Genomic DNA, 23684 nt, shown 5'->3' with positions numbered 1-23684 from the left:
AGAAATTTAACTACCTAACAGAGTGGGCAGTCAACTCTGAGAACGATGTTGTTTCACTTCGTCAGGGAAGTGTAAACTGTATATCAAGTACCCTTTGTGACTACAAGAAGAAATCAAAACCAGTTTACGCCAAGATACGACATTACTGTAGAGTAATGTGACCAGAGGCCCAATATTCTCAGGAATGCCTTGCTATGAATAGAAAAGGTCTGATAGAGAAATTAGAACTAGGAAAGACACAGTTCTCGAGGAAAATTTTACGTCTCATCAACAAAAATAACGAATTCAGAAGACGACATAACTACAACCTCTAAATACATCTAGGAAAGATGACTGATACGATTTGTAGCAAAAGACGTGTTTTCTATAGTCGTATTTCTCTATCCTACAAGGTTGATCAGCCGAGTCATTCGCAACTTTCTCAACAAAAAATCAGTTGCCGCCATTTTGAGAAAAATGGGAATCTTGAAACAAAATTGATAACACAATAATACGTTTATCAACTAGTCAGTCATTAAGAATGGGCCTGGAATCTGCAGTGATATGTAGGTTATTGATAATTAAATATCCGGGTATTCTTTCTTTGATAGTGACATCTCACCAACTCATGGAGGTGTGTGACAAGTCTGACTAGGATCGTGTTACAGGCTGAAATGACGATGACAGTAACTGTGTTAAGAAAGAGCAGACGGTTTCATTAGAGATCTTTGTGGAGGGAGGAACGGAGGAAGAAAGGAGAAAGTGGTTAGGGGGGGAGGCGAGACTCTTTAGAGTGAGCTTTAGAATAGTACGCGGAGTACAATAGCTATTTTTGACCATTAAACGGAGTTTGAATTTTTGAATTGTGATACGAGTGTAATTCCTTTGCGATTTTGAGAAAGATAGTTTCAAAGTTATGTCCCTAACACAGAAAATGATGTCGAGAAGACGCTTGTGTTATATATGGTGATTCCGTAATGATGGCCGGCCGAAGTGGCCGTGCGGTTAAAGGCGCTGCAGTCTGGAACCGCAAGGTCGCAGGTTCGAATCCTGCCTCGGGCATGGATGTTTGTGATGTCCTTAGGTTAGTTAGGTTTAACTAGTTCTAAGTTCTGGGGGACTAATAACCTCAGCAGTTGAGTCCCATAGTGCTCAGAGCCATTTGAACCATCCGTAATGATGTTATAGCCATTCAGGAATGGTGGAGAAGGGCTTTTGTACCAATTTGAGGTTAAGGACTCTGATCGGGAAACGACTGAGTCGAGAAGTCATAAGCGATAGTCGTTCTGATACCTCTGACAGTGGAATACATATTCTGCAGTTGCTAAGACTGTATGGTAGGCAACTGTCAGTGGTGGTATTATGGAGCAAAATCAAATAAAAAAATGTGGCAAACAAAGGCTCTAAAATGCAAACAACCGTAAGAGCTATTAGCACTTATTTATTCGATACTGTGTAGCACTTCTCTGCCACTGTAAGCTATTTGGTTTCCATATTTTTGGAGGAAGTAGTATGGACCAAAACAAGAAACGAATGTCAAGTAAACATGCGTTCTAAAACGCAAATCGTAAGAATTATGGGTACTTGTTCAGTCGAAGAGATGTGTTTCGTAGTAGTAGAGAAAAATAAGTGTTCATAGCTCTTAAGGTATGTTTACTGGACATTTTTTTCTTGTTTTGATTCGTACTACCAGCTTTGGATGTTGCCTAACCTGCAATCTTGGCAACAACAGTACCGAGACATGTTTTCCATTGTCAGAAGTATCAGAACGAGTTCGTTTATAACTTTCGATTCGGTTGCTTCAGGACGAGGTTCCCTTACCTCAAATTGATACATTTACCCTTCTAGACCATCCCTGAGAGTTTGTAATATCTTCACGAAGTCACCCTGTACAGTGATATTTGGTTTTGTTGAGTATAATTGTGCTATGCTCTTGAAATAGTATTGTTAGAATTGAAGACAAGTAAGAGAGATTGCAGTGACTGAGCAAACGGTAGGGCATGGACAGGATATGATAGACCCTGTAGTTCTGTAGACGTAGCCATGATAAAAGTTTCTAAACAGGAGTGACAATCAAAGAAACGAACGTCATAAATGTATCACAGACTACCGTTCGTCGTCACCTGCATCCGGATTGAGCTCTCTACGACAGACCGAGAATAGCATCATCGTAATCAGTGATTGGGAATAGTAGTGATTGCACGAGTGAGCAGGATAGGAATACTTTTTCTTCATATTCTTGCAGTGCACTGATGAACTCTGGCTGTTGGATCTTACAGACTGCAATTGTGTATTCAGCCCAATCTAAGACATTATTCAGAATTATCGAATCAACTTCTCTGCAGATTATCCGCTTGCTCAATGTGCAGACTGGATACCACGTGGGAGTAGAATTAAACTGCGTCCCTCCCCCCTTCTCAATTACTGCCTGACTTTCGTGTCCTTGGTTGTTGGGTGTGAAAGGGAATCTCTGCTGGCACGTCTAAAATACGCATCATCATCTTTCTCCGGCGAACAACACGACGCGGACTGTAGGCCATCAGAAAGGGGACGCTATCGTTGCAGTCGGGAGCGAAAGCAAAGAGAGCTTCACTGCAAATTTACACGCAGCCAAAACCTCTCAGACAAACAGAAGCTAAACGATGACAAAGTTAGCGTAAGGAGGGCTATGCGTGAAGCGTTCAGTGAATTCGAAAGTAAAATTCTATGTACCGACTTGACAGAAAATCCTAGAAAGTTCTGGTCTTACGTTAAATCAGTAAGTGGATCAAAACAACATTCCCAGACACTCTGGATGGTAATGGCATTGAAACAGAGGATGACATGCGCAAAGCTGAAATACACTCCTGGAAATTGAAATAAGAACACCGTGAATTCATTGTCCCAGGAAGGGAAAACTTTATTGACACATTCCTGGGGTCAGATACATCACATGATCACACTGACAGAACCACAGGCACATAGACACAGGCAACAGAGCATGCACAATGTCGGCACTAGTACAGTGTATATCCACCTTTCGCAGCAATGCAGGCTGCTATTCTCCCATGGAGACGATCGTAGAGATGCTGGATGTAGTCCTATGGAACGGCTTGCCATGCCATTTCCACCTGGCGCCTCAGTTGGACCAGCGTTCGTGCTGGACGTCCAGACCGCGTGAGACGACGCTTCATCCAGTCCCAAACATGCTCAATGGGGGACAGATCCGGAGATCTTGCTGGCCAGGGTAGTTGACTTACACCTTCTAGAGCACGTTGGGTGGCACGGGATACATGCGGACGTGCATTGTCCTGTTGGAACAGCACGTTCCCTTGCCGGTCTAGGAATGGTAGAACGATGGGTTCGATGACGGTTTGGATGTACCGTGCACTATTCAGTGTCCCCTCGACGATCACCAGTGGTGTACGGCCAGTGTAGGAGATCGCTCCCCACACCATTATGCCGGGTGTTGGCCCTGTGTGCCTCGGTCGTATGCAGTCCTGATTGTGGCGCTCACCTGCACGGCGCCAAACACGCATACGACCATCATTGGCACCAAGGCAGAAGCGACTCTCATCGCTGAAGACGACACGTCTCCATTCGTCCCTCCATTCACGCCTGTCGCGACACCACTGGAGGCGGGCTGCACGATGTTGGGGCGTGAGCGGAAGACGGCCTAACGGTGTGCGGGACCGTAGCCCAGCTTCATGGAGACGGTTGCGAATGGTCCTCGCCGATACTCCAGGAGCAACAGTGTCCCTAATTTGCTGGGAAGTGGCGGTGCGGTCCCCTACGGCACTGCGTAGGATCCTACGGTCTTGGCGTGCATCCGTGCGTCGCTGCGGTCCGGTCCCAGGTCGACGGGCACGTGCACCTTCCGCCGACCACTGGCGACAACATCGATGTACTGTGGAGACCTCACGCCCCACGTGTTGAGCAATTCGGCGGTACGTCCACCCGGCCTCCCGCATGCCCACTATACGCCCTCGCTCGAAGTCCGTCAACTGCACATACGGTTCGCGTCCACGCTGTCGCGGCATGCTACCAGTGTTAAAGACTGCGATGGAGCTCCGTATGCCACGGCAAACTGGCTGACACTGACGGCGGCGGTGCACAAATGCTGCGCAGCTAGCGCTATTCGACGGCCAACACCGCGGTTCCTGGTGTGTCCGCTGTGCCGTGCGTGTGATCATTGCTTGTACAGCCCTCTCGCAGTGTCCGGAGCAAGTATGGTGGGTCTGACACACCGGTGTCAATGTGTTCTTTTTTCCATTTCCAGGAGTGTACTAAACACCTTTTTCCAAAGCTGTTTCACAGAGGAAGACCCCACTGCAGTTCCTTCTCTAAATTGTCACACGAACGAAAAAATGGCTGACATCGGTATAAGTGTCCAAGGAATAGAAAAGCAACTGAAATCACTCAACAGAGGAAAGTCCACTGGACCTGATGGAATGCCGATTCGATTCTACACAGAGTACGTGAAAGAATTTGTCCCCCTTTTAACAGCCGTGTACCGCAAGTCTCTAGAGAAACGGAAGATTCCAAATGATTGGAAAAGAACACAGGTAGTCCCAGTTTTCAAGAAGGGTCGTCGAGCAGATGCGCGAAACTATAGACCTATATCTCTGACATCGATCTATTTTAGAACATGTTTTTTGCTCGCGTATCATGTCGTTTCCGGAAACCCAGAATCTACTCTGTAGGAATCAACATGGATTCCGGAAACAGCGATCATGTGAGACCAAACTCGCTTCATTTGCTCATGAGACCCAGGAAATATTAGATACAGGCTCCCAGGTAGATGCTATTTTTCTTGACTTCCGGAAGGCGTTCGATACAGTTCCGCACTGTCGCGTGATAAACAAAGTAAGAGCCTACGGAATATCAGACCATCTGTGTGGCTGGATTGAAGAGTTTTTAGCAAACAAAACACAGGATGTTGTTATCAACGGAGAGACGTCTACAGACGTTAAAGTAACCTCTGGGGTGCGACAGGGGAGTGTTATGGGACCATTGCTTTTCACAATATATATAAATGAGCTAGTAGATAGTGTCGGAAGTTCCATGCGGCTTTTCGCGGATGATGCTGTAGTATAGAGAGAAGTTGCAGCATTAGAAAATTGCAGCAAAATGCAGGAAGATCTGCAGCGGATACGCACTTGGTGCAGGGAGTGGCAACTGATCCTTAACGTAGACAAATGTAATGTATTGCGAATACATAGAAAGAAGGATCCTTTATTGCAAGACTATATGATAGCGGAACATACACTGGTAGCAGTTACTTCTGTAAAATATCTGGGAGTATGCGTACGGAACGATTTAAAGTGGGATGATCATATAAAATTAATTGTTGGTAAGGCGGGTACCAGGTTCAGATTCATTGGGAGAGTCCTTAGAAAATAAAGTCCATCAACAAAGGAGGTGGCTTACAAAACACTCGTTCGACCTATACTTGAGTATTGCTCATCAGTGTGGGATCCGTACCAGATCGGGTTGACGGAGGAGATAGAGAAGATCCGAAGAAGAGCGGCGCGTTTTGTCACAGGGTTATTTGGTAACCGTGATAGCGTTACGGAGATGTTTAGTAAACTCAAGTGGCAGACTCTGCAAGAGAGGCGCTCTGCATCGCGGTGTAGCTTGCTCGCCAGGTTTCGAGAGGGTGAGTTTCTGGATGAGGTATCGAATATATTGCTTCCCCCTACTTATACCTCCCGAGGAGATCACGAATGTAAAATTAGAGAGATTCGAGCGCGCACGGAGGCTTTCAGACAGTCGTTCTTCCCGCGAACCATACGCGACTGGAACAGGAAAGGGAGGTAATGATAGTGGCACGTAAAGTGCCCTCCGCCACACACCGTTGGGTGGCTTGCGGAGTATAAATGTAGATGTGGATGTAGAGGCTGTTTGGAGCTGCAGCGTGACTCTCAGTATTGTATAGGAGCGCGACAATATGGGCGCTGGCGGCCTGTACCAGCGGCACTTTCGCCGCGCGTTCCGCCCACGCCGCGCACCCACAGCCACGCGCCGCCGCTGCTCCCCCGCCTCCTCCACACACACACACACACACACACACACACACACACACAAGGCTGTGGCCGCGCCTTCCCGCTGCGTTGTCGGGACGGCGCTGCGCTACGCCGCGGTGTGGAAACAGGGCTGCCTGCTTCTCTCTCCCACGTGCGCTTGTCCACCGTCGCCAAATTCGTGTTCGCCGTCCGAACGGCAATCTGCAGCCGTCGTGCTCCTGACGGCGGAGAAAATCCGCCTCGAGCGGCTCTGCAAATGGACTCCGCTCTCTCGATTACCACCTGCATCACGATTCGTAATCTGTGAGAGAGGTTTTGTGATTTAACACAAATGAAAGCTGTTTCATACAAACTGCAGCTATGTTCATTGAAATAAAATACGCAAATTGACATCCTCTCTCCCTCCCCCAGACACACAGGTTTACTTATACGACCTACTTACCTATACCACTGAGTTGGTCAGCTAATGCCAGAATCGGAGAACTTCCTTGGCAGAAGAGCCCTCGCATCCGTAACAAATCTTCAATCCAGAATGAAACTTTCTCTGTGCGGTGGAGTGTATACTGTTTCGGATCACCACTCGAACATGGAACGTTGCTGTTGACAGTTCTTGGTTGTATAGTCGTGATCCGTGAAACTTCTCCTTTCCTAACGTTTCGTCTATAGCTCCACCGAACGTCTTCAGAGGTACTCCTTGTTCCTCTGAGTCTTGCCGCCGACTGTAAAAGTTTCATGGACCACGACCATATAACCCGGAAGGATCAACAGCAGCTAAAACATCTGGCTCATGAAAACCTTCATTGTCTTCTATTTCTTCACTTCAAACATTAGACAGATTATTGATTGGCGACTCCACGGAGTGCTGTGTGCACGACGACCATATATGTTAAATTAAAAGTAAGGTCAGCGTTGGCCGTAATATTGGTGTTGAGTTATTGTGATCGCTTCTCAGTTTTGCTTATTGATAACTTGATACCAATGTCTGAGTTTAATTTGTACAGCACTGAAGACGATCACCATGTGATCGAAAATCGATTTTGCCATCAATAAAACACCAATATTACGGCCAACGCTGACATTCCTTTTAATTAAAAAAATTGCTTGTTACGCTACTCCTTCGCCGGCTGATGTGGCCGAGTGGTTCTAGGCGCTTCAGTCCAGAACCACGTGACTGCTACAGTCGCAGGTTTGAATCCTACCTCGGGCATGGATGTGTGTGATGTCCTTGGCTTAGTTAGGTTTAGGTAGTTTTAAGTTCTAGGGGACTGATGACCTCAAATGTTAAGTCCCGTAGTGCTCAGAGCCATTTGAGCTGCTACTTCTCTCTATGGTCTTCCTAAATTTCTTCTTCTACTGCATTTGTAAATTAGATTTTTTACCGGGAGAATTTCTTCACGCATACGGTCTACACGATCCATTTTCTCCTATTTTATCTTTTTTTTCGATTAGGTTATATAATCCAAAATCTTCTTCAAATCGTCTTTTACTTCACGATATTCCGTTATACACCTTTCCACTTTCCTTGGAAACCTCATTTTGTGGGCTTGTATTCTACTTTCTTACTGTCTTGTTGTCGCCCATTTTTCATTTCCGTAAGTAAGGTTTCGTATCGGCTATGGTTTTATAAAACTTCAGCTGGGTTTCTTTATTCTCCAAATTTTGAACGATCGTTCTATAAATGGGACTAATTTTTTTAACTTATGCTCCACATCATTTCTGTACTTGTAAGTGATGTCGCATCCTAGATATTTAAATTATTTAACTTGTTCCAAGATTTTATTATTCACAACTATTTTAGATCTTACCGGCTGTATGAACCGAAATGCCATCACTTTCGTTTCATCTGCAAATAATGTTAGGTTCTGCGGTGACGCTGTCTGCTGCAGCTTATAGACCACCATCTGAATGTCATTTTCATTCTCTGCAAATAAAGTTACATTCAGTCTAAACATACTTATTTTTTATTTAACTTTTTCCTTTTGCTCATCACTTCATCTTTTGTATATTGAAGTGTGAGCCTTCACTGTATGGCCGGAAATCTGCCTTCCGTGGATAGTGCTTTCCTGACTTAGCTGTCCAGCACGACTCGCGACCCGCCCTCAAAGTTTGTATTCTGCCACTACCTCTCTTCTACTTTCAAAACTTCATAGCTTCGCTCCTACATACTCTGCTGGATTTAAGTTCCTGGTAGAAACGATATTACAGCGAAATGGCTTAGCTGACGGTTGCTTGCAAAAAAAAATCTTGCACTTTGCAACAAACTGTGCGCTGTCACAGTACAGCAAAAATGTTTCAGTCTGTCTCGATCACTGAAAATAGCGCGGTCTCCTCTGCAGAGTGATTCACTGTGAACACAGTCCCTAAGCCATTCTTCGCGGTATTATTTCTTCTAGGAACGCTAGGGTGATAGGATATGCAGGAAAGAATTTTTTAAGCGTATCACACAGGTAGAGGTCGTGGCAGAACTGAAGCTTCGTGAGCGGGTAGCGGGTCGTGAGGCATGATGGGTAGCTCAGCCAGTAACAGTATTCTCCGTGGAAAGTAAGGTTACGGTGTGAAGTTATGCTACATCGCTATGGTAACTTTACTTCAGCACTGAGTCACATCGATTGGTATAGGTATGCTTCTCGAAGCGAGATAGACAGATAACATGTTCCAGCATGTGAGAATGAGTCTGTCGAGTCCCTGCAATGAAACGTATATTGAAAAACAAATTATGAAAACTAACAGAAAATTGGATAAAATTAAATCTTAAAAATTAATAATTAACATATAGAAATCGTGAACTGAAGAGCAATGTGACGAACATCGACTGTAGCAGCCGAACGATGGCGTAGTTTGCGGGGGCAAAGGTGTCAGGTATAGACGGTGTGAGTGTGATTACAAAGACTGAACTAGTCTACTGGCAAGATCTAAATGTTCTGTCCTTCGTTTCACTCTCGAGTTCGCCACAATCGTGAAATTTTGTCAATTTTGTAGACCTTCTATCACACATATTCACAGTGGCGAGTCTATGTTTATCCTTCAAACACCTTCGTTTAAGACAGTTCAACAGGGACATGACTCTTGATCGTTTCCCCGATAGTGACAACCACAGTTTTACGGCGAAACACACAACATTTCGTCCACGAAGAGATTAAAATATCGTGCAAGAGCCTGGGTCATCTATCATTTTCTGAGAATAATTATGAACCTAAAACCTTATTAAAAAAATGCAGCAAATACAGGGCGTTACTAAAAGGTACAGCCAAACTTTGAGGACACATTTCTTACACATTAATTTCAATGTTAGACTCATTTTCTATATCTTTTCATTGTGCGTTAGTTATAGTAAAGACACAGGAACGGAAAGTGCTGCCTCGCAGTTTGAACCATCCCCAGTTTCCTAAATATGTACTTCTCTCGACTGAAGCCTGTTATACCAGGAACAGAACGCTCAACAACCGTAATACACGTGTATGTCTCGATGAAAATTCCCACACTACAGACGTGAAGAGCATCAACTCACTTCTGCGGTGGACTTATGCTCGGGTATCGTCAGTGCGTGTTTAATAGGCCCATTTCTGCTTCTGTTTCATCATCTTGTACGTATGTGATTCTAACGTGATGGACCCTAGTTCCTTTGCACAACCTGCCCATGATAATCTTCGTCAGACTTTTCATGAAAGGTGACTATGACCGGGAAATTGTGCTTCGTGGACTACCCGTTCAATTGATTTTTCCTGTTTTGAAAAGATCTCCTGCTTAGAATACTCGTAACATGCCGGCTGCGGGGGCCGAGCGGTTCTAGGCGCTTCCGTCCTGAACCGCGCCACTGCTACGGTCGCAGGTTCGAATCTTGCCTCGAGCATGGATGTGTGTGATGTCCTTATGTTAGTTAGGTAAAAGTAGTTCTACGTTCTAGGGAACTGATGACCTCAGACGTTAAGTCCCATAGTACTCAGAGCCATCTGAACCATTTGAACTCGTAGCATATGACATAGTTCCAACAGCACTGGGGCAGGTATGGCCGAACTTTGTACGACAGTGTCATGCCTGCAATCAAGATGAGGGATGCCATTTTGAACAACTGTTGTGAGGTAAGAAAGAAAAAATTGCAAACACATTTAAGCTTACCGGGCAAAAATTAATCACCCCAGGGAACATCACACTGATACCCCGTAATAATGGCGCCAGACTTGGTAATGGCTCCAATTCGTCGAGGAACAGAAACCACAAGTTTCTTCAGGTACGTGATGTCGCGCTGAAGCTACACGGTCATGATTTGATCTCGCAGAACTACCAAATTTCGGGAATACTGATTGTTACATTTCATACGCTGCGCCAAATAGTACCAATTATCTACTGCGTTATTAAGATCGAGTGATATAGTGGGCCAGTCGAGATGCGGTGCGGTGAGGGGGATTCGTCAGACCAGGAATGTATGCACGCATCCCTCTGGACACGGCTGTTATCAGCTTTGGAGAAGACAGTATCCAAAGCGTGCTGATCACACAGCAGTGCACATGGCCCTTTAGAATGTTGAAATAATCATCCCACCGCTGGGGCACTGGGGGTTAAACACCACGCTGCACTCACTGCCTTGTCTCATTCGAAAAGACACGAGATCGCATCTCGTCGGACCACTTAGCAGTAGGGTATTGTCCAGTTTTTGTGTTACCTGGCCCACTGAAGAAATGCATCTTCGTGTGCCGCTGTGTTCAGTAGCTTTTCGTGAGATACCCGACCCCATATGTTAATCTCTGCAGATCCATTCGCGCTGTTTTGAAACTGATTGGCATGGGTTTCCATTGACTGACAACAGAAATTCCTGTATGATTTTTAACCGATTTTCCTAATGTAAATTTTAAATATCACTCTTTTCATCCATAACTTTCATCTTATTCGTTTCTAGTCTAGTGTTATCCTCCAAAGTGATATACACTCCTGGAAATTGAAATAAGAACACCGTGAATTCATTGTCCCAGGAAGGGGAAACTTTATTGACACATTCCTGGGGTCAGATACATCACATGATCACACTGACAGAACCACAGGCACATAGACACAGGCAACAGAGCATGCACAATGTCGGCACTAGTACAGTGTATATCCACCTTTCGCAGCAATGCAGGCTGCTATTATCCCATGGAGACGATCGTAGAGATGCTGGATGTAGTCCTGTGGAACGGCTTGCCATGCCATTTCCACCTGGCGCCTCAGTTGGACCAGCGTTCGTGCTGGACGTGCAGACCGCGTGAGACGACGCTTCATCCAGTCCCAAACATGCTCAATGGGGGACAGATCCGGAGATCTTGCTGGCCAGGGTAGTTGACTTACACCTTCTAGAGCACGTTGGGTGGCACAGGATACATGCGGACGTGCATTGTCCTGTTGGAACAGCAAGTTCCCTTGCCGGTCTAGGAATGGTAGAACGATGGGTTCGATGACGGTTTGGATGTACCGTGCACTATTCAGTGTCCCCTCGACGATCACCAGTGGTGTACGCCCAGTGTAGGAGATCGCTCCCCACACCATGATGCCGGGTGTTGGCCCTGTGTGCCTCGGTCGTATGCAGTCCTGATTGTGGCGCTCACCTGCACGGCGCCAAACACGCATACGACCATCATTGGCACCAAGGCAGAAGCGACTCTCATCGCTGAAGACGACACGTCTCCATTCGTCCCTCCATTCACGCCTGTCGCGACACCACTGGAGGCGGGCTGCACGATGTTGGGGCGTGAGCGGAAGACGGCCTAACGGTGTGCGGGACCGTAGCCCAGCTTCATGGAGACGGTTGCGAATGGTCCTCGCCGATACCCCAGGAGCAACAGTGTCCCTAATTTGCTGGGAAGTGGCGGTGCGGTCCCCTACGGCACTGCGTACGATCCTACGGTCTTGGCGTGCATCCGTGCGTCGCTGCGGTCCGGTCCCAGGTCGACGGGCACGTGCACCTTCCGCCGACCACTGGCGACAACATCGATGTACTGTGGAGACCTCACGCCCCACGTGTTGAGCAATTCGGCGGTACGTCCACCCGGCCTCCCGCATGCCCACTATACGCCCTCGCTCAAAGTCCGTCAACTGCACATACGGTTCACGTCCACGCTGTCGCGGCATGCTACCAGTGTTAAAGACTGCGATGGAGCTCCGTATGCCACGGCAAACTGGCTGACACTGACGGCGGCGGTGCACAAATGCTGCGCAGCTAGCGCCATTCGACGGCCAACACCGCGGTTCCTGGTGTGTCCGCTGTGCCGTGCGTGTGATCATTGCTTGTACAGCCCTCTCGCAGTGTCCGGAGCAAGTATGGTGGGTCTGACACACCGGTGTCAATGTGTTCTTTTTTCCATTTCCAGGAGTGTATTTACCACTCTACATTTGCCACTTTGTATGTTTATCATCATAGGAACATCCCGCACATTCTACATATAAATGTAGTGTCATGGCGGAGGGTACGTTTAATTTAACAAATGTTTCTTTCTCTTCGTTTCGCGGATGAAACATGAAATGTGTACCTTTGGGAGAGCTGTTACTTCTCAAATATTGCTTCATCATCTATAGCCGTGATACGTAAGAGGATGAACGGAATATCTTAGATTTCATTGACAGTTCCAGAAATTTTAAGTTTCCACGGTGTACTAGAATTATTTCTTAGTGTTTCTGCCACACATGTTAATATGTGTGTGTGATACTCAGGTCCCCGCCGCAAACTGGAAAGGGAGACGTAATTATTACTGCAGTGAATACGAGATGGAGATGAGTAGGTATTTAGGCAAGCAAATGGATAGTAAATCGACCAACAAAGGTCTTTGGACAACATTCTCGGTTGTCTTTCGGCGTCAGACTGATTTGTGTTCTAAAACTATCAGCTACTTCCTGCGTCATCATCGCTACGAGCTAACTCTCGTACTAACAGGTTGTGCGGTACTTTCGCAAGTAGTTGGTGCGAATTATGTCATAGAGACATCATGAAGTCGAGGAGCTTCCACATGCTACCAGAGATTATGTCGATGCCTGTGATGGAGGATCATTAGTAATGACACTGTTTTCGTTAGGGGCTAAATGAGACAGCCTTACAAACAACATACGATTGCGTCTGATGAAATGAAAATTCTGTCCCATGAATGTACTCTTTGGGATTCTGTTATGAATGAAGCCTATGAAATCGGAATGTGCAGCAGCACCTGTAACCAGAACAGCGGCTGTACTTTAGAGATGCGTGGAAACGGGTAGTCTGTAGTGAGGCGCCATATAGCAAGGGATTTAGTTACCTATCATTAAAGGAATTTTCCTCCATCACCGACAGTGATGCCATCTCCAGTAGCGTATGGAAATCTGGTGACTCCGTTATGTCTCTATGACATGATTCGGCCAACTACATGTGAAGGTACCGCACGGTCTTTTAGTACGCCAGTTTTCTTCTAAGAGTGATGGGACGGGAAATCGTTGAAATCTTGAGATTATACATCTAACGTGGCAAGAAAGCCGATAAATGAGACAAGGCAGTGAGTGCAGCGTGGTGTTTAACCCCCAGTACCCCAGTGGTGGGATGGTTATTTCAACATTCTAAAGGGCCGTGTGCACTGCTGTGTGATCAGCACGCTTTGGATACTGTCTTCTCCAAAGCTGATAACAGCCGTGTCCAGAGGGATGCGTGCATACATTCCTGGTCTGACGAATCCCCCTCACCGCACCGCATCTCGACTGGCCCGCTATATCACGTAAAAACGTAAAAGAATTCGCCGAGAAAAACTACGTTCTCGTAAGAACTTTGCTGAATTCCAAGAGATGAGGAAAGACGATGGCAACGACCTGACTGAAGTTTGGTAGCTGCCATAAAAAACAGTTGAGCAGCGACAAGCATCGATGTAGGTGATGACCTTAATGCTTGGAGAAATCCATGGGAGGCCTTTATTCAACCTTGGAATATCGAACGTCTGATGATGATGATAATATGTTGCTTTAGAATGATGTATGTTGAACCTGTGCCATGCTCCACGATTTGTTGGTCTGTACTTGGGTCATGCATCGAGACTCTCAAAATTTCGCTTTCGTGAGGGAGTACTAAATGGGTCAGTACCGAACAAAACCATCTTTCATTAGGATACAAGTTTGTTAAGCGTCGCACTAGTAATGCAATAGTCACGGTTGCGGCCCCTGGCTGCTCCATGGATTAGTGTTCCTTCTAATGACTACCTGACATCGGTTTTTCGTTTTACAAATCTTTGTAACCGTAAACCACGGCGTGGTTCTGTCGATCGTTGCTGCAGACTTTCTGCACAGCAGTGACAACTACTCAAACGCAGCCCCGAGTCCTACATGTGTTTATGAGTCGTACGTTCTGCGCGGCCCACCCACTGGCTTGACAGCAACAGTCACAAATCTGCACGAGTCCAGAAGAAAACCTTTCGGCTGGCGTGCCTTTGGGGTTTGTCAGACGTTAATGTCACATCATGTTTACTTTACCTTTTCCTTTGATGTTCCCGGGCACCACCCACTGCTCGCCGTGGGTGTGCCGTGCCGTTCTACGAGAAATCATTACGTAAACACGTTGCCCATGTAAGGAGAACTTTCTACATCCTTTTCTGCATAATTAATGTCAGTAGCGTAGCTCAAGGTTTTTTACTCCGTTGTGTGCATTTTAATGGAGGAAACGTGGCTATTAATATCTGAACATATGCTAGACTCGGTGCAGTGTATGGGGTTAGCAAAAGCGTAGCGTAGGGTCAAAGCGTGGGCAGTGGTGCAATGCAGCGTTCGGAACGGGAGCCGTATGTCGTAACGAGCCGTGACATTACTGGTCTTGCGTAGGAGGAATGTTGATTTAAAGCGCTTGCGACACGGCTCGCGATGGAAAGGTCAGAATGACAATCTGGCGCAGACGTCGCTTCCGCCGCGCCGGTATCGCAGAAGTCGTATCGCTCGTTCACGCCTCGCTGGTTTCTCGGCGAAATGTGCCCGCGGTCCAGTACACAAAATGTTGTGCTCTCACCTTTTTCTCTTAGTAGCGACACGGCGCCTTATTATAAGCCCGGTGCTATCTGTCACTTCGCGTGTCGCGGTACGTCTGTGCATCTAATGAGTACGGACAACGTCAAACGAAGCATGCGGTCGCTGTATATCATTAACGACCGATGAGCTGGTTCGGTTACTGTGTGTCAGAACTTCGGAATTCGTTTACAGCCAATTTTTTTCTTATACGTCCCTTAATATAGTGAACCCAAGTATGCTAAGAAGCGGTATGCCACGTGTACTTTACCCTCTAGTTGAGCTTTATTTTTAAGTTAGTGAGGCCTTCTCCCGTTTTTGAGTTACAGAAACGGCTTTGTATCAAACGTATACTTTACTGAAATCCATTTATTGCATTACTTGTACTTTTGGAGTACAAAATTTAAAGAGATTGTGCCGTCTACAGATCTATGGAACAGACGCTGTGCCTCAGAGGCGTTGGTTAATTCAGTCGTTCACAACCTGGGGGCTAACGCATCCCCTCCTCCCTCCTAAGGGAGGGGGGGGGGGGGTTCACTGCACAAGGTGATGGTAGAACAAGAGGGAGCAGGAAGGGAACGTTTTACAGAAAAGGGGGCTGTGGGGGTGGACGTTCTCTTTGTTGACTGTTATTTTAGGTATTAACAGGCGGAATGTACGTGAAGTTCATTTGCTAGGTATTTGTTCTTATATAGGAGACAGACGAATCCAATATTCTTGATTAAGACTACCGGCCAGTTTAAAAATGAGACCAGAACAACTTAAATAAAATATGGAGGGTGTTAAGAGTACAAGTGCAGATATTTCTATTGATGAGCGAAGACAATATACCGAAGAACATTTCATCAGTATTTACTTAATTTGTAGACTTATGTTTATAGTTATTACGAGTAGTATGTTTTCAGATTGGTTAGAACCTCCAAGTATGACTGGCACAAGTAATCCATTAATGTTTATCTTTTCTGAGCAGTAGTTCAGATACAGAAGTGCGAACTACTGGATGCAAACCAGTAAGTCTGTACTGGCAACTATAAGCCGCTTCGAGGCCAAGTTACGACCGTGCAGAAAACATCAGATAGTGAATTATGTGATGTGTTCGTAGGAGGACAGTTCGATAGCTGAAGTGGGTACATATTAAGCTACCAGTGATCGTAATATCTGTACCTGTACTTCTGACAGCCTACATAGATATGAAAATACTTTTAAATGCACAGGCTAGGCATACTACCTCAGAGAAACACAATAACTGTCTTACAAAAAATGTTTATTACACATTTTACCGTCAGGTCACATAAATGGTATAAGTATCAGTTTCGGACGTCCGCTACCGTGGTCTTGCGGTAGCGTTCTCGCTTCCCGCGCACGGGGTCCCGGGTTCGATTCCCGGCGGGGTCAGGGATTTTCCCAGCCTCGAGATGACTGGGTGTTGTTGTGTCGTCTTCATCATTCATCCACATTACGGTCGGAGGAAGACAATGCAAACCACCTCCGCTAGAACCTTGCCAGGTACGGCGGTGTGGGTCTCCCGCATCGTCCCCTACACTCCTCGGAGTATGGGACCTCATTATCATCAGTTTCGAATAGTTGCAAGTTATTATCAAATGACTTGGTAATAAGACGACATCGGTAATGATAAAATTTGTGTGTTATGAAGCTGAAATATATAATTAAAAATTGATGCAATTTTTTAAAGAATTAATACTTTTATTTCTACACGCCTCTGTAGTATAAGAAGGTTTACCGTCTAGGACACAGTACGTGCACTCGACGTGGAGGAGCTCAGACTGAAGCAGAGTTTCCGGAATTCTTCATACAGACTCCATTTAGAAGCAATGAAGTGACAGTTGCGAGAGTACTGAAGCAGAATTTTCCGAGTGTTGGTGATTAAAGTGCAGCTACACACGGAGGTCCAGTGTTGACTGTATTATCGTAGTGTAATGCGTTAGTGTGGAACCGATTTACGGGGGGGGGGGGGGGGGAGAGAGGGAAATTAATTCCAGTTGTGGCCGCCAGATGCAAATCTGGTGCTGTACATTATCTCATCATGTCACCGGTGGTCATACTGAACAAATAGTGTAAGCGGCGGTTAATAGTAAAATCAGCGTTACGCGATTCTCACTTACGTGATGTTTTCTGTCCACGTCCCGTTCCTAATTCATTACATATGGAAATATTTCTATACGCCCTTCTTGCATTTTTTTTTTTCATTTTTGGAAATTTGTGGTAAGTTCCCTAGGCTTATACACTACTTAATCTAACTTAAACTAACTTACGCTAAGGACAACAGACACACCCATGCCCGAGGGAGGACTCGAACCCCCGACGAGGGAAGCCGCGCGAACTGTGGCAAGGCGTCCCGACCGCGCAGTTACTCCGTGCGGCTTTCTTGCATTTACAGCGCCAGGTTCGCATCTGGTGGCCAAAACTGGAACTAATTTTTTCCAGCGTAAATCGGTTCCCCATTAACGCATTAGACTGTCTACAAATTTTCGCTGCCATATGATTATTACAGCCCAGACAGGACCTCTGTGAGTAGCTGTATCACCGGAATCTTGTGGTACATTATCTTATATTTGGCGGAGCATGGTGAAAATCTTTGGCGTCTACTCATCATAACCAGTGCATTTTGGAAACGAGTGTTCTACATCTACATCTATACTCCGCAAGCCACCTTACAGCTCGTGGCGGAGGGTACTTCGTGTATACTGCCACTTTCCCCTTTTCCTGTTCCAGTTGAGAATGGTTCGCGGGGAGAAAGGTTCTCAAAGTGTCTGAGAAAGAGGAAAAGGAATGCCGTTAGTATTCTAATGAATTCTTGAAACAGTGGCAGAACTGTACACAAATTCAAAGTCGTCGCCATGCAATTCCTGGTGAATAGAAATATGGTACGGGTGCAATCGATGTTGATGTAGTATTCTCAACACCGAGGTTTTTTGAGATTCCCGATTCTCGCGCTATGTGGCTGCTACTGATGTGTGGATTAGCCGCTACAGCAGCTAAAACACCTACTTGGGCATCATCATTTGTTGCAGGTCGTGGTTGACGTTTCACATGTGGCTGAACACTTCCTGTTTCCTTAATTAACGTAACTATCCGGCGAACGGTCCGGTTACTTGGATGATGTCGTCCAGGATACCGAGCAGCATACATAGCACACGCATTTTAATCACAATAGCCATACATCAACACGATATCGACCTTTTCCGCAATTGGTAAACGGTCCATTTTAACACGGGTAATGTATCACGAAGCAAATACCGTCCGCACTTTCGGAATGATAAGTGATACCACGTACTTATAAGTTTGTGGCTATTACAGCGCCATCTATCAGAAAGCGAAAACAGTGGTCCAACTAAAACATTCACATTTCTTTACGTACTACACGAATATGTAATAAAAAATGGGGGTTCCTATTTAAGAAAACACAGTTGATGCCCGTTTGACATATGGCAGCGCCATCTAGCGGGCCAACCATAGCGCCATCTGGTTTTCCTCTTCAAGGTAGACGAGTTTCGTTCTTTGTAGTTTTTTCGTTTGATGCTTATTTCATGAGATATTTGGCCCTGTCACTATCAATGGACCACCCTGTAATACGCCTTCACTAGGCCTTTAATCAGATCAGGGGTAACTCGCTATGATTGCAGAGATAATTTGAATGGATTTTGTCGTACGCAATAAATACACTTTACCAAATCAGACTTAGATTTCAGATTCATACCCAGTACTTGATACAGTACCATGACATTGCCACAGGTTACAGTGCGACTCACCGGTGTTGACACTTCAATTCATAACATCGCACCCCAAGCGGGTGCACACAAGCGGGTTACCAAGTAACAGAATCAGGTGGCTTCAGAGAAGACGCACTAACTACTATTGGCCACTCTGAAGCCAAGGGACACTGCAGAACAAACAAATGCACATTATTCACTGAACAAGACACAATAATACTGCGCCAATTTCCTTTAAACAACAAAGCCAATGGCCAGTGTATTTATAGGCAGTATGTTACAGTGCAGTCTCACCACCATCAATTATCCTTTTAACTCCTTTTCAAGTAACAGAAGGAGGTCCCCCGTCACCAGAGCACGTCCTTCGTCACCTTCTTTTCCGGTTGCCCAACATTCGACAAGTCGCTCGGCGATCCGGTTGGGTACACGCTTTGTCAAAACCAAATCTGCTCAACCAAACCCCGCCGCCAGGCACGGCTGCTCCAGCCCTCCCCCCCCTTCAGTCACGTGCCATTCACGACTCACTGCCGCCGCACAGAGCCTCCACACCTCAACCAGGAAAGCCAAAGATAAGTCACAAGGGAGCTAACTATCGATACCGGCGCCAGAGGTGGTGAGGCCAGCAAACCGAGCGTCCACGGCTCACAGATTAAATGCTCAGCCTACGAAACGGCATCTTGTTGAAGTGGATAACCCAACATTGTTTTCTCCAGCTTTAAAATCAAACTCAGAGAAATGCAACTCTGTAGGCATGTAAACCTTTTCTCATCACGGACAAAATTCTTCGTAGTTTCACATTAATTCTCATTATTAATAGCTAAATGTGGAAGAATTATCGTGGAAAACTTGTACTACATGAAAAACAAATCGACAGTTCAATGGCGGGGCCTGAAAAATGCACCATGTCGAAATAAATTCCTTTGAGTAATGACCAGGGTTGAAGAAGAACTCACGAGACCTCATCTGAAGTGGAAGAAAAGTTTTCCCCCGTGTCGAAGAACACAGAACTCTAATTGAAACTGATGAATCAACAGCCAGAGGCAAAGGAGAATTGCTTATACCTTACGTTTGGTTTTCGGAATGACGAAGTAATTGAGAAACTATTGTTTTCCAGAAGTTTGGCCATGGGCACGAAAGGTTCCTTTATATCTGAAGAAAGTGGAAGGTTTTTTCAAAGAAAAGCTGATTCCCTCAGAAAACGTATTTCTTTGCGTAACTGATATAACTGCATCCCCTTTAGAAATATATCGTATATTTATAGCCCATGTAATACCCGCTGTACATGAAGGTGTGATAATCCACTGTGAAATCCATAGGCAACACGTCGATAAAAATTTGAGACTGCAAGTGCCTCTGCATTATATCAGTAATGCTGCATTCTTTTCCGCAAGCTCTCTCCAGAAAATGGCGAAGTATTCGTGGCTACCAATAGGAAAATGTTTTAGCTGTTTCTACTATTTTTATGGTACAATAGTCAATTTCGTTCGGTTGACCTAAGTCTTTGTGATGCAATCGAGCTGTGACGTTTTGACATTGCCTATCTTGGTGATATATTTGACAACTTCAGCGAGAAAAACACAAAACTGCAGTGAGACAAGTTGAACTAAGTCGTTTTCAGGTAAAAATTTCCGAACTGAGCTTTGCCTGGGTTTTTTGTTCTTTTGCTTTCTTTTTTCGTGCAAATGATTGTGATCTGGCACTAACTTTGAGCTTAACCACACGTTTAGAATGCAGTGCTTAGTATTTAAAATAATTTTTTAAAATCTAGCCAGCATATACCACACAGCACTTCTCGTACATAAACAAATGGGTACTTCTTTAATTACTTCTGAATAAGGAATTCCAGTTTTTGGACTTCTAAGCAAAAAGAGAATTTTTATACAAACACCAAACAGAGAAAGAATCGATATACCCGTGGTATGCAGATCAAACCGAATGAAAGGTGGCAGATTGAAATGTGGATTTGGAGATTAGTTGCTTATACGGAAGAAAGCATCAAATCGGTCTAAAACCTGATGACTTAAAAATGTTTCTGTGATGTTATGTTAAAAAATTAATCTTCAAAATTTTATATAAATTTTACGCATAGAGGTGGGATAGAAATTTTGTGTGCTAAAACAGCAAACACGCTAGAGACTATGTAGTCTGATTTGAGCATTTGTAGAAATAGTGGTTAGAGTCGTTGTTGGTCTTCAGTCCAAAGAGTAGTTTGATTCAGCTCTCCATTTTAGTCTATTCTGAGCCGTTCTTTCCAGTTCTGCACTATTACTGCAATTTATATCCAGTTGAACCTGCTTACTGTAGTCAAACCTTTGGTCTCTTTCTAAAACTTCTACCCACACCCCCTGCCACACCTCGATCCATTACAGAATTCCTTAATGCGTCGGGGTGTGTCCTATCAACCGATTCCTTCCTGCAGTCAGGTCGTGCTATTAATTTTATTTTTTCCCCAATCTGGTTCACTACCTCTTCGCTAGTTATCCTATCAACCCATTTACTCTTTAACTTTCTTCTGCGACACCAGGTGTCAAGAGCTTCTATTCTCTTCGTGTGTGAACTGCTTATTGTTTACTTCCACTTCAGTACAAGGCTACTCTCCAGACCAATAGCTTTAGAAAAAAAAGTTCCTAACTTTCAAATTTATAAATTGTTTTATCAAATTTCTCATTTTTTAAAAAAAAGTTTTTCTTGCTATTCTTTTCCGCATCGTGTATACTTTTTGTATACTTTGGCCGTCTTCAGTTACTTTACAGCCCAAATACCGAACTATCTACTAATTTCAGTGTCTCATTTGCTAGTCTAATTTCTTCAGCATTGCCTGATTTCGTTTGACTGCATTCCATTAGCCTCATATTTTTGGTGTTATTCATCTTATTCTCTCTTTTCAAAACGCTACCCATTCCGTTCAGATACTCTTCCAAGTGATTAGGTGTCTCTGACGGAAATACAATGTCGCTGGGAAACATCAGAGTTAAATTTTTTATTTTTTGCCCCTAAACTTTAACCTCATTCCGGCATTTCACTTTCGTTTCCCTTACTGCTTGTTCAATGCACAGATTAATATCGGGGATATGCTACAACCTTGTCGCACTCCCTTCTCAAACACTGCGTCCCTTTCATGTCCTTTGACTCTTAACTGCAGCCTGGTTTGTGTACAAGTAATAGATAACATGTCGTGCCCTGTATTTTATTCAGGTTACCTTCAGAACATTAGTGTATTCTCGTCAGCTAAGGTTTCTCTAAATCTTCAAATGCTATAAAGATACGTTAAAGGGCCATAAACATCTCATTCACCGACGAAGGGAAAAGTTCTTAACCGATCTAGTTTCTAACTAAGAATAAATACAGATCCTTAAACTTAAAAGCAAAGAGAGCGTTTATTCTTCCCGATGTGAATCTGACGAAACTGAGCATTATTTCATTATGGACCTTGAAACTGTTTGTAAACAAAACCTATTACAAACTGCAGTTACCCAGTATTCCACCAGAGAATCATAATTTCTGGTTTGTTCTCATGCAGAATTCAACATGACGTTTGCGCCACATCTGGAGCTGGATGACCACGCTCGCGCCGGCCGAGGTGGCCGAGCGGTTCTAGGCGCTACAGTTTGGAACCGCGCGACTGCTACGGTCGCAGGTTCGAATCCTGCCGCGGCATGGATGTGTGTGATGTCCTTAGGTTAATTATGTTTAAGTAGTTCTAAGTTCTAGGGGACTGATGACCTCAAAAGTTAAGTCCCATTGTGCTCAGAGCCATTTGAACCATTTGAACCACGCTCGCGATGGATTACAGTTGGGGAAATCTAACTGGAACTGGTGTTAACACTAACGCTATCCATCAAGTCATTGACACACTACGTGAACTGAATGCTGCTATCACACCACCTTGGGGCTCATCCACCATTACTACTGCGTCAGTGAATGTCTCTGCTGTGAGAAAACAGTGTCGTGTCCACTCTGTCAAGAACGTGAAAGTCATCAGAGGCAGAGCTCAAACTCACATTGAACAAGGATAATGAAGGAAAACGGTCGCGTGATTAATTTTAAAGAAACCACAATCTCTCCATCCGAACTACTTCTCTAAGGAAATCTGTTCAGTGGATATGAACTCAGTTGCTCCTAAACTCAGTCCGATGCCTTAACTATTGTCCGAACTCGAGTAGCCCACCCTATCATGAAATTCTCAGTGTGGTTGCAAGACTCCTAGGTATGTATTTCCTTAGTAGATGTCGATGGCGCAATTAATAAACAGCTTTTGGCAAGTGCAAATAATTTCCCAATTTATCTGTCCGCGGTTTCTAGGATGTCACGTACGAGTAACGCGATTATATTTCGGATAATAGGTACTTTCGTAATGCATGCTTGTTGTTGTGAAAAGGTCCGTTTTGTTCAAATAGCGCATTGTGATAGAACTTACAGCTTGCGCCCCACGATTCTAGCAGAGCTAAAAGTGAATGTCATAGGGTGATACTTCGTTAGAGCGTCGTTTCTGCTGCGGACTTCCTTTCTAATCGCAGTTCGCCTTTTCGCAACGCGGTCGCTGTTGCACACGTGTTGGCCTGGTAGCGCGTGTACGCCTGAGGAGCTGCCTGCTTAGATGTGGACCAGTCGCCTTATTGTAACGCCCGCGTCCAGGTTTCCCGCTCTTTACGACAGTGCTTATGTTCTTGCCGACAGCAGACACGTTCCAGTATAATAATAGCACAGCTGCTGGTCTAGGCAGCATATGATTATTCCAATCAATTACGCCTTACACACTTTCTACTCCAATAGCCTGCGTAGCCATTAGACGCTGGTGATGGTCAAACGTAACGGTTACAACAGTCGAATGCTAATCCTGCACTCTAATGAGTCGTTAATTATCGTTCTAGTTGTACTTGTCACTTTCAGCTGTACTACTTTCGTCCTGTTGATTTATAGTTAGCAGGTCTCGGCCCAGTCAGACGCTGACCCTATTTTATTATTACGAGGGCTATCCACAAAGTACATTACGTTTTCG

The sequence above is a fragment of the Schistocerca cancellata genome, chromosome 5, assembly GCF_023864275.1.
Source record: "Schistocerca cancellata isolate TAMUIC-IGC-003103 chromosome 5, iqSchCanc2.1, whole genome shotgun sequence".
Lineage (NCBI taxonomy): Eukaryota > Metazoa > Arthropoda > Insecta > Orthoptera > Acrididae > Schistocerca > Schistocerca cancellata.
Note: the sequence above shows the minus strand (reverse complement) of the source record.